Source organism: Sebastes fasciatus, chromosome 14, assembly GCF_043250625.1.
Source record: "Sebastes fasciatus isolate fSebFas1 chromosome 14, fSebFas1.pri, whole genome shotgun sequence".
Classification (NCBI taxonomy): domain Eukaryota; kingdom Metazoa; phylum Chordata; class Actinopteri; order Perciformes; family Sebastidae; genus Sebastes; species Sebastes fasciatus.
The window spans coordinates 20,724,096-20,735,950 of NC_133808.1; the positions used below are offsets into that span (position 1 = coordinate 20,724,096).

General features: G+C 39.0%; 1 long non-coding RNA gene across 2 annotated transcripts; it reads left to right on the forward strand.

Moving 5' to 3' along the window:
* Positions 1-1,669: 1,669 nt before the first annotated feature.
* On the forward strand, positions 1,670-10,777 carry LOC141782838 (uncharacterized). 2 transcript variants are annotated; one of them, XR_012597175.1, is made up of 4 exons: positions 1,670-2,378; positions 3,809-3,954; positions 5,135-5,200; positions 7,014-10,777. It is a non-coding gene; the product is annotated as an uncharacterized LOC141782838 (long non-coding RNA). The 2 variants fall into 2 exon arrangements; XR_012597174.1 differs by lacking the exon at positions 7,014-10,777 and having other exon boundaries at positions 5,135-5,392.
* Positions 10,778-11,855: the final 1,078 nt, after the last annotated feature.

Consider the following 11,855-nt stretch of genomic DNA (forward strand, 5'->3'; position numbering starts at 1 on the left):
TACATGTCTAGTATTTTGTCAAACAGGACAGAAACCTCTTGACATGTTATGCATGCTTTGTATATGAGAATCACTGATGTAATCTCTGTGGCTAATTCAGCCCGAGTGCAGCTATTTTGTTTTCTCTGCTCAGGACGGGGGACCGAGACAGCTTTGCGGCTCTGGTTTGTGAGACTTCCTCTGTCGGGTGGGTTCCACTGGCCCTACCACTTCTTCTGCAGATATTGTTAGACAATACAAGAGCTGTTCGGAGGTGTCAAAAGCATTGGACACTACTGCATCCACACCTACACAGACACATTTTACACACTCAGAGATTAAAGCAGCAGTAGGTAGAATTAGAGCAAATATGATTAAAAAAAAGTTATTTTTGTAAAACGGTCACTATATCCTGACAGTAGTGCACGAGACAGGTAATCTGAAAAATATCATGTGCCTTTGTGTCCTCCAGTCTGCAAGATTTCACAGACCAGAGGAAAACAACCAATCAGAGCCGATCTGGAGCCTGCCGTCTCTGGCCAGCTGTCAATCACCCGTGAACTCCGATCAAATGGTCAAACTATGCAGGGCTGATCAAATATGAATCAATATTCTGTTACTGTAATGCTTATTTCTTGCATAAAATGTTTTCAGAAACATCTTGTAGTGCACTGTTTAGCTGTAAAATTAGAAAGTTTGTGACCCGGCAGCCATGTTGTGATCATTTGAGGAAATACCAAACCCCGCCCACCAGCCTGAGCAAACTTTCTCATTTTACAGCCAAACAGTACACTACAAGATGTTTCTGAAAACATTTGAGGCGAGAAATAAGCATTACAGTAACAGAATATTGATTCATATTTGATCAGCACTGCCTAGTTTGACCATTTGATCGCGAGTGATTGACAACTGCCTCTGTTGAATGAAGAGCCAATAGGAATGCTCTCTCTCAATGAAATGACTGTGACTGGTCAAAGTCTCCCGTCACAGGTGAGATTTTTTAAAGCCTGAAAACAGAGCCATGAGGAGGTGCAGAAGTCTAGTTTTTGCTCAGAACATTTGAATTACAATATGCTGAAAGGTTATTATGGATTTTTTGCCCAATGATGCCAAAAATATTCTGCCTACAGCCACTTTAATACAAAAACACACCCCATAGTGTATACTCAATGGATACTGAAGTCTGACAAACATTCAGCCAGGACATGCCACCCTGAAAATATCATGTGAAAAATATGACTGTATGGAAGTATAATGTTTGGCCATGTAATTTCTATATTAGCAGAAAAGGCATTACTTTCCCTACTTATAGTGACCCCATGGATTGTCACTGTAATTTTTAAGAATCAATGTTGCTTCCATCTGAGCTACAAGTGGCGCAGCCTGTCCTCTGGGTTTCAGGTTACAGCGCAGGGAGCAGTTCCAGATCTTTTTCAGCCGAAGTGTGAATCCACAGCGAGGTTGTGCAATCGCACGCTGACAAGTCCTATTCCTGTTTTTCCTGCCAGGTAGTGCTGAATGTTTGGACTGGCCCTTAAAACTTCACACACACACACACACCAGCAAAGACATGCGCGCACACACACACACACACACACAACAACAACAACCTACACGCACACACCCAGTTTGTTTCTGTTACACACCCATATATTAGAAGTCAGTGAGGCTGGTTGAAGCACTGCAGAAATGTGGTATCACTCTCTGTAGCTTTGTCGAGTGTTCGTGCCGCTTGTGTTTGATGTAATGTGAGTAACTGGGAAATTATTGATGCAATGCAGTTACGGATTGGTGAAATGTCAGTGTTGAAACTTTAGAGGTGAGATAGTGGAAGGAGTGGTGCCACTGAGCTTGACGATCTGCGGGGGATACTGAAAACTGGCATGGGTGGTTTTCTTACTACTATGTCTACCCACTTGATGTAAGATGTTCAGCAGTATAGCAGGGCTGCTGTAGCGTTAGCAATGAAATAAAAACTCCTCAAAATCTTTTCAATTCATGCATATAGTTGCTAAGCAAGTTACATCTGTGTTTACAGTTTTGCATGTTAGCTGGAGGTTAGATTTTTGAGGCCAAGCTTTTGACAACCCGGTGCACAGACACCATAATGTTGGGCAGGTTTGCGGTCAGGGCGCTTAAAAGAGCGAGGTCGCCATATTCATGTGGGGAGGAAGTAGGACTGTGGGGGAACTTCCACTTTCCTTCCTTCGCTTACCCGCGTTATGCAGCAATGTCTGGTGGCGAGGAACTGCACAAAGAGGTAGACGGAGCAGAGAGAGAGGCATTAAGAAAGACTAAAAACAATAATGTGCCTCTGCATGTGACCCTAGAAAAAGGCAGCGGTGACGAGAGAGCAAAGGCAGCAAGGGCAAGTTGGGAAAGTAGCAAGATGCTTCTTGGTAAGTCAGACTGAGAGAGTGGGAAAGAGACAATAATAATAGAGAAACTGAGAGGCAGAGAGAGAGAGTGAGACAGAGAGGGATGAATGCATGAGACACAGGAAGATAGAGAACGTGACAGAAAGAGAGAAAGTGGGGTTTTGTAGAGCAGTGCACACCTGCCGATCAGCTTGAACTGTGAAAATATAACTGGGAAGCGAGATACAGTTTGAGGGCTGTCGTGAAGCAGACAGCCACAGGTTTATTGTAGGAACGTGGCACTGGGATCATGTGGGGATACAGGCACTGCTGGTGGTTTGACATAAATGGATCCACAGCTGCAATGAGCTGAACTGAAAACAGGAAATAAATGTGAATACAAAACCTGTCTGACAAATAAAGAGAAGGAAGTTTCATACAAATCCGTACTATAATAATCTGTATGTGAGCTGTATAGATTGAGAAGCATATGTGATCATTTCCAAAAATAGATTGTAAATATGTTTTTTTAATAATTTTCACTGTGACTGTGACAAAGCTGCTATTCCTCTGCAGAGTGTTATCAGGTTTTTTTCGGGGGTGGGACCTAAAAGGGGTCGACAGAAGGAGTCATGTTCAAAATGATCACAAGTGATTTAAAGGGCAACCGCATATACTGTAAACCAAAGTGCAAATGTAAATGTCAGCCCTTTATGTTATTCCATTTGCATCACATTCACTGCTGAGTGTGGGCTGCATGGGGAGACACTGCGTGTTGTTGGCCCCTCCCTGTGTTTTTCTGCACTTTATCATCTTTCAACATCAAACTACACTCACTCCACCTCGGTTTGTCTTTATAGTGCGATGACAGAACAATAACACTCAAACTGAAATACAGTTTTTGAATTGTGACACCTTTCTTGTTCCACTTTGTAGTGAAGTTATCAAAACAGTGGGTCACACTCGCTGTCGTTTCTGTGCAGTGATGCTGACGCGTCTGAAAGGTTTGGCATTACTGTACTTCTCAGAAGGGGCCGGGACGATACTGTTACTCAAACTGAAGTGTTGTCACTGCTGGTAATCCTGCAATTGTGATGTAAATGATTTCTCAAATGAAAGAAGGTACTTTGAAAAACACTAAAGCTCAGTGCTGAAAGATAAATTATAAAGCAGTTCATGTCTTCAAAAGTATACATTAACACCACGTAGAAGACGGTTGTAAAAGTTTGCAAAATAACAGCATCGATCAAATAACTCAGCAGTAATTAGAGTAGTTTTTACTGTTGATTAATTGCTATTTATTTAGTGGAGAAACTGCTTCATAGACTCAGACAATCACTATTTCACACGTTCCGCTTGTTCCGCTTGCAACTTAACAGTGAAAGAAAGTATATAGCAGTTGGTGCGAGTACTTTTGGCACGCTTCTCACCTTTTTGTTCTTCACATGTCAGCACGTTCCTTGTGGTTGCAGGCTCTTGGGTCAAGAGAGCGGTGGAGAAGACTCGGGTGGAAAGACTGACACACTTCTGCCGAGGCCTACCTGGCTGGGCCTCTCTCACAAAAGTTCTCCATGATGTTTGAGTGATTTTAACACCCCCGGGAGAGCCACTTTGAAAGGTAAGAGTGCAAAGGTATCTTCCTGCTTACCAAAACTCTCTCATTTCTTCATTAATTGTCTAACTGTAGCATTATTAATGTCAATATTCTTTATTCTTTGGTAGGTTATATTGGGAATATACGGTATAGGACTGTAAATTAAATCATTTTCTACATCCTTTTCATCGTTATTGTGTTAATCACATCCGTTTTATGAGACCAGAATAATTCTCTCAGTGCAACAAAACAAAAAGAACAGTAATGTATGTTATATGTACATATACTGTATTCTATTCTCAAGTTAAAGTGTCTTTTTAATTATAGTAATCATCATTTAACAGGCATCATGTCAAGTCACCATGAATTATGTTTGAGCTCAACACCGGCTTCATGAAAAAGACTTCCTAGGATATGTGAAGTATACTCAGTCCTGACACTTACTGTAAAGCAGTGTGGTTATGAACATATTCCGCCTGAGACCAATTTATGCTTGTCATATATTGCTATCTTGCTGGTCAAACTGGTTTAAAAATCAGGCCAATGCTTATTAAGTGGCCTGTTTATGTAAATTCAAACTCACAACTATGACTTGAATGCAGCGCTGAGTTGTCCTCACATGTTTGTTATACTGTATAGGTTCCATGGAAACAGGAAACAGGACAAACTAGCCTGAATGTGAGTTCACATCCAGGTGCTTTGACCGATCTCAGCTTGTCGGCTCTGTAGTTCTCAGAAAGTAGAGCTCGGACTGTTACATTTCACGCTGGATGGTTTTACCAGACCATAAGATGCTGTAAAGCCTGTTTATTTCTGGAACTATTTCACATGAGCAGCCATGTATTCATCCACCGTACAGTGAGTTCAAGCTGCACTGTTCATATTATCTCCAAACAGCTTTACTTTCCGTGGAAACAGGAAAGGGAAGTCCTATTAGTTCAAACAGTGAGCTTTTATTAAGTCTGGTGTCAATTTGTAATGTAAATGTAAAGTACACAAATGTCACTTTAAATTAGTCTTTTTTGATAAAAATCTCACTTTTAAGATATTTGTTACTAAAGTCAGGAGGAAACTCTGAAATTAACATATACTGTCTTTTTATTTGCCAGATCTTTATTTTTTAATATAAAGAATTGACTGCTGTATGTGGAGATGAGGATTTCTTATCTCACGTACTCTCCATTTGTCTCTTTTTCTCTCTCAGTCCACCCTCTGATACAAGAAACACCAGTGGTGGAAACGACTTTTACTCACATACTACTACAGTTAGGTATGTGTAGTTTGAGTATTTCCTTTTTCTGCTACTTTATACTTCTACTCCACTACATTTCACAGGAAAATATTGTACTTTTTACTCCACTACATTTATTTGACAGATATAGTTACTAGTTACAAAAAACTAAAACACATGATCAGTTTATAAAATACAATTTGTTAAAATTAAATCAGTGGCTACTCTAGTTTGCCCCCCAAAATTTTCAAAATAGCTTCATTTAAATAACTGTTTGAATTCCAAAGATATCAAATTCTCCAACATTTCACTTATCAAAGGTAAGTAAAATCAAAGATTAGACAATAGTCCAAAATAGTAATAGAAATTTGTGTAGCAGAATTTTTTTTTTTCTTTTCTACACGATTAATCATCTCACAACCCCTCAGATTTATTTTGTGACCCTGTGGAGTCTGACCCCAGGGTCGGGAACCACTGAACTAAACTACTGATATAATGTATAATATAATATGAATATAATAATTTGTAACTCGCAAAGCAAGTACTTTTACTTTTGGATACTTCAAGTATATTCTGATTATAATACTTCTGTACTTTTGGAGTACTTGGATGAGACTCAAACACAAGTAGACATTTCATATAGTCACATTCGCAAAAAACATTGGATTTTACACGGCTGTGGTGGAAATGAAAGGTACTTGGTACTTTTAGTTAAACCTGCAGTAGGCAGCATATTTTTGGCATCATTGGGCAAAAATTCCATAATAGCCTTTCAGCATATTGTAATTCAAGTGTTCTGAGAGATAATTAGACTTCTGCACCTCCTCATGGCTCTGTTTTCAGGCTTTAACAAAATCACAGATCATTTCAGTGAGAGCGTTCCTATTGGCTGTTCATTCAACAGAGGCAGCTGGCAATCACTCGCAAACTCTGATCAAACGGTCAAACTAGGCAGCGCTGATCAAATATGAATCAATATTCTGTTACTGTAATGCTTATTTATCACCTCAAATGTTCTCAGAAACATCTTGTAGTGTACTGTTTGGCTGTAAAATGAGAAAGTTTGCTCCGGCTGGTGGCTGGTGCTTGGTATTTCCTCAACTGATCTCAACATGGCTGCCAGGTCACAAACTTTCTAATTTTACAGCTAAACAGTACACTACAAGATGTTTCTGAAAACATTTGAGGCGAGAAATAGGCGTTACAGTAACAGAATATTGATTCAAATTTGATCAGTGCTGCCTAGTTCGACCGTCAGGATATAGTGACCATTATAAAAATAACTTTTTTTAATCATATTTGCTCCATTTCTACCCACTGCAGCTTTAAGTAAGATTTTAAATGAATGACTTTTGTTTGTAATGGAGTACTTATACATCTTGGTATTAGTACTTTTACATAAGTGAAAGATCTGAGTACTTCTCCCACCACATACAAACACACACATTCAAAAACGTTTATAACAATTTTTTTTTTTTCCTCTTCTTGCAGTAGCTGTGCGTTAGAGGTCCACTTGTGTTCAACTTCAGAGCCTTTCTCATGCTGCCATCCAGTGGTGACTCGTTGCAATCAAATATAAGGAGCCAAACTAAAGCAGCATGTCATCTCTCTGGTTTTTGAATGCAAACAAGATTATATTTACAATTGCTGTTTTTTTTTTCTTTCTAATTATAATTCACATATATTATATTGCCCAGTTTCTGTTTTCGTTCTTATAATTGGGGAGCTTTTGTAAATATTCTGACAGAATTGTCCCCACCTTCTTTTCTGAATTGACCAATTTTATTCTATTCTTTCATATTATATTAAATCTATCTGTCTGTCTGTCTGTCTTTCTGTCTGTTTTTCATAGACAAACCTCCCACCTCGCCAGCAGTGATGATGACACGTCCATCTCCATCCTGTAGATGGCAGCAGTGTAAAGAAAACCCCCTTCTCTCTCTCCGCTGATGGCCTCCCATCCCCATCAACTTAATGGTGCAGTAGCATAGCCCATTCCAGGCAGCCATTAATAACTTGAGAAAAGTCCTCTCTCTTGCTCGTCCTCGTGTCTCACTTGACATGGTTGGCCTCATTTGAACTTTTGACCCGCCTGTAATTTGCAATGTAAGCTCTCCAATTTACAATACCTTCACAACGGAGCGTGCTAACGATTATTCATCACTGCAGTGCAGGCTTCAGAGAGAGTGTTAGTGTGTGCATGATATAGAGAGAGACTACTAGCTTATAAAGGGACATTATTGTCAAAACGAGTATACACATGTGCACATAACACCTTTCAGCACACACAGAGGCACACTAGACTTTTATTCTTGCGATAATCTCCAACTCGAAACCTTCCAAAAGCGAGAGCAGCACTTTAAAGAAGACAGAAAAGCACAGTCACACACACAGTTGACTGCATCTGAGCTACAGAGACATTAGTGCTGCAGGCTCTGATATGACTGATAATAATGTTTAAAACCTGGTGTCACTTCAGTGAATCAACAAACATATGAACTCTTGCCCTGCAGTTCCTTTCTCACTAAAGAGAAAAAAAAAAACTAGAAACATGATGCATCACCCTCACCCTAAAACTGATCTGATGGTTTAGGGGTTTTGAGCAATTCCATCTGAACCCACAGCAGAATGAGCCACCGCTCCACTCAGCGGACGGCGAGCATTCGTCAGCAAACTCTGCAGTGAGATGCAACTCGATGGCAGTCGACGTTTTCCCCTAATGGGAAACAATTACACACTCGGTGGCTTCTTCACTGACTTCTGATGAGACTCATTCACTGAGGAAATGGCCACGTAATCATGTGTGTGTAATGCGCTAACGCTGCTTATTGCTCACTGAGTCAGGCTCGAGTCTGCAGTTGACTCTTTAGCCACCATATGAGTCTGATGAGAGGACAAATGGGAAGGGAAATAGCTGTGAGAGCACAGCACTGAGAAATCCCTCTATTGTCGTGTCACTTTAAATGGGTCCACACAAACAAGTCTCCCATGAAGCCAAATGATTCCTGTTGCTTCCTCTTTCTCAGGAGAGTGACAATGTGAATATATGACACTGGGATAAAGGCACTTTTTGTGATTCATACCCAGCTGGACTGTACTGCACTGATGTTAACTCTAAAACATACCCTGATTATTCTTCCGAGGAGGCATTTGGATTGTTGTTTTTAGCTTTAGTGATGGAATCTGCCACAAAAACTGTGTTAAAACTCGGATTTACACTGATAGAAGCTTTTTGCTCTTAAATTTGAGCCAATCCCTCAGTAATCCTTCTGTGATTTGAATGATTTTGAGGTGTTAATACATTAATACGTCATCGATGTCAGGGCAAAGTCTAATCTCACAATTTCTTTTTCACATATTTCTATGGTACATTAAATCGATTTTTTAACACTACAAACTGCTACAGAAAGCTTTATTTTCCCATAAAAATCTGCCTTGTGCATAAGATAATAAGTGATCATTATGAGCCAAGCAACATTTCTGTCAATAACTGTCTTAAAAGACATCAAAAACGTATATTGACATGATGGAAAATCACTGCGTGAGGATTTCATGGCTGAAGCTATTCAACAAGTCTAATGCCATGTAATCCTGAGGGCAATTAGTCACATCACTGTGGCTGCTGATAACAAAGTTATCTATCATTAGCAGCAACAATTATTTTTGAGATAATTGAATTTCCTGTGTGTAAAAACACTACCCGTCTTCATGCTACCGTCTCCACCGATCTGCATTTTTGAATTCTTCTGCTGTATGATGAACTAATCTCCTGACGTGAATCGTAAAGCTTCCGGCTTCCTGATCCCCCCATGAGAATTCAGACCGGTTTGTCATACAAATATTCTCATTTAGGCTCCGTTACGCAACGTTTGCTGGTTCTGATCTGGCACGTATCACGTTAGTTATGCATACAAAGCTGATGCAAATAGGACGCAACAGTGTCATTTTTCTTTTGATTCGAGCCAAAGGCGAGTTCCAAAGTGGTGGTCCGGAGAATTTGTTGGTTCAGAAGCTGGTAAATTTGTCTAGTTTTAATGAACCACCCATTACCCAACTTTAGCAATTGTGATAATTAGGTTGCTCATTAAGGGCAAGTGTATAGGACAAGCATCTATGATTAGCCAGGTTAAGAAAAAAACAGTGCATAAATTCAATTAAAATAAAAAAAAAAAAATGAAAATTACAAACGGAACTTCATGAAAACTAAATTAAATTTTTTGTTAAATATATTTATATTTAGTGCATGCATGTATATTGATATTGATCTAAAAAAATAAAGAAAAAGACTGATATACTATGAAGTGTTGTGATAGTCTCTTAGCGCTTTGGTTACCTTCCTAGGACTACTTCAGCATTATCTATCCAACAAACCGTTTTGTTTTGACAATAACAAATGTCTCAAAGTTTTTGTAGCCCTGGCGTCTAAGAAATGTATATATATGAAAGCAACATTAATCTTCTTTCTCCCTTATTTTTGAAAGATAGGAGCACTTGGAGGCATGAAAGAAGACCTGTGGTGCTATCTGCCATCAGAGGGTATTTTGTGTTAGATGCATATGCTTTGTTCAAAAAGAGGCAGTTACTGAATGCTGGCTTTCATGAGTTCGCTGTCATTGGAAATCCTTCTCTTAACCTACTATTTGAAGGACATTGTGTCGTGCAGAAGCAGGCAGAGGTCAGAGGTCAGTGGCTTTTAGCTACATATTAGTACGTACCTTTCATTTCCACCACAGCCGTGTAAAATCCAATGTTTTTTGCGAATGTGACTATATGAAATGTCTACTTGTGTTTGAGTCTCATCCAACATAACAGGAGAATAAAATATCTAAAAAAATGAAGAAATGGTTAACAAAAAGTCTTAAATTGGCAGTGACTAACTAGGGAATCATCAGCACAGGACACGTATTTCCATCTTAAACTTCCTTCATCTCTGCAACATGTGGCTGGGACAGTTTATCATACTGAAGGTTTATCTAAGTGTGGGGGGAGAAGTGCTGTGCTGCAGGGAGAGATTGCCTTTACTCGCACGGCACCAGCAGAGCAAAACAATGTGCCGCATGATAAAGAATTGCTTCATAACTCTCACATTGTGTGTCTGGCATCATTATGAGGCACAATAGCCTCTGGAGGGCCCCGGCTTTTATTGGCGTGCCTCTTGCAGCAGCAAAGTCTCATCCATTAAACAAATCAGGGGGTTATGTATTAGATTAGCTGTACAGAAGGCACCGGGGAACGCCGTGAAGAACACATGAAACCCTCGTCTCATTCCCTCTCATAATCCCCTGGAATAAATTACCTAATTGACAGCATTAGGGTGATACTGTCACAAGATGCCTCTTAAAGCGTGATGTGTAATGAAAATACACAACGTTGCTAAATTGCATTTTTTCGGGTATTAAAAATGATAAACGGCAGGCATTTGGGGCGTATTTAGAGTGAAGCCTCCCCTCGTAGCGTGCTGCTAGATCTCATTTTTCAACGTTTCTTAATAAATTTGTGGTGTCAGTGATATTAAAAGCTCATTTCTGCTGAGGAATATTTAATAAAGCTTCTGTGTGATAGGAAGCCAATGTCACACAGAGAGTCAGGAAACTAGTTGGTGGCAGCTTGGATGGCCCACCCCCCCCACTGTGTCACTCCGCTGGTTCTATGACCTACAAGGTGAGGGATGGACTGCCCCCCACTGGTGAAGGGTCAATACTGCAGCGGAGGTTCAAGAAGTGCCCCTCACAGTTCACTGCACTATTCATTCTGCAACCAGGCTGAACCCAAACAGAGCCTTTTGACTTTCTAAAAAGTGAAAACTGTCTGCATCCCATTTTCTTAAAGTGTTTGGTGAAGTTCAGCTCACTGTTCCAGGATCAGAAAAAAGCAGCGGGCCAGGCAGTGTGTGTGTGTGTGTGTGTGAGTGTGTGGGCGAGCAGTATAGCCTCCCTATTGGAAGCAAACAAAAGCCTTGAATGATATCTGGGGAGGGGTGACCTGCTTATAGCTAAAAGAAGGATGTTTATGGACTTGAGGAGATTATTGCTCCGGCAGATACTTTGATGTAATGGGAAATCAAAAGGAAGGTAAATTGCCTCCTCCAGTCATAATAAAGTACAATATAACAACCACTTTCAGAAGAGCATAAATATCAGACTTTTGTCTTTTAAAAGACCCTTTAATGATCAAACTTGCTTCTAATGGTACCTGTTATGGTGCTTACATATTAAATCTTAGTTTACCCTTTTGTGCAAGTAAATGCTGCTTAACTCTAAATATGTTACAGTAATGAATCTGGTAAATAAATCTATTATATATATATATATATATATATATATATATAAATATACATATATATATATATATATATATATATATATATAAATATACATATATATATATATATATATATATATAAATATACATATATATTTTTGTTATTATTATTATTTGCCTAACTGATAAACTGATAAATAAATCTATTATTTATTTATTTATTTATTTATGTATTTATTTATTTGCCTCACTGATAAACTGATAAATAGATCTATTATATTTATTTATTTATTTATTTGCCTCTGATAAACTGATGAAATCAGTGATAAACTGATAAATAGATCTATTATATGTATGTATTTGCCTCTCTGATAAACCGATGAACTCACTGATAAACTGATAAATAGATATATTATATTTATTTATTTGCCTC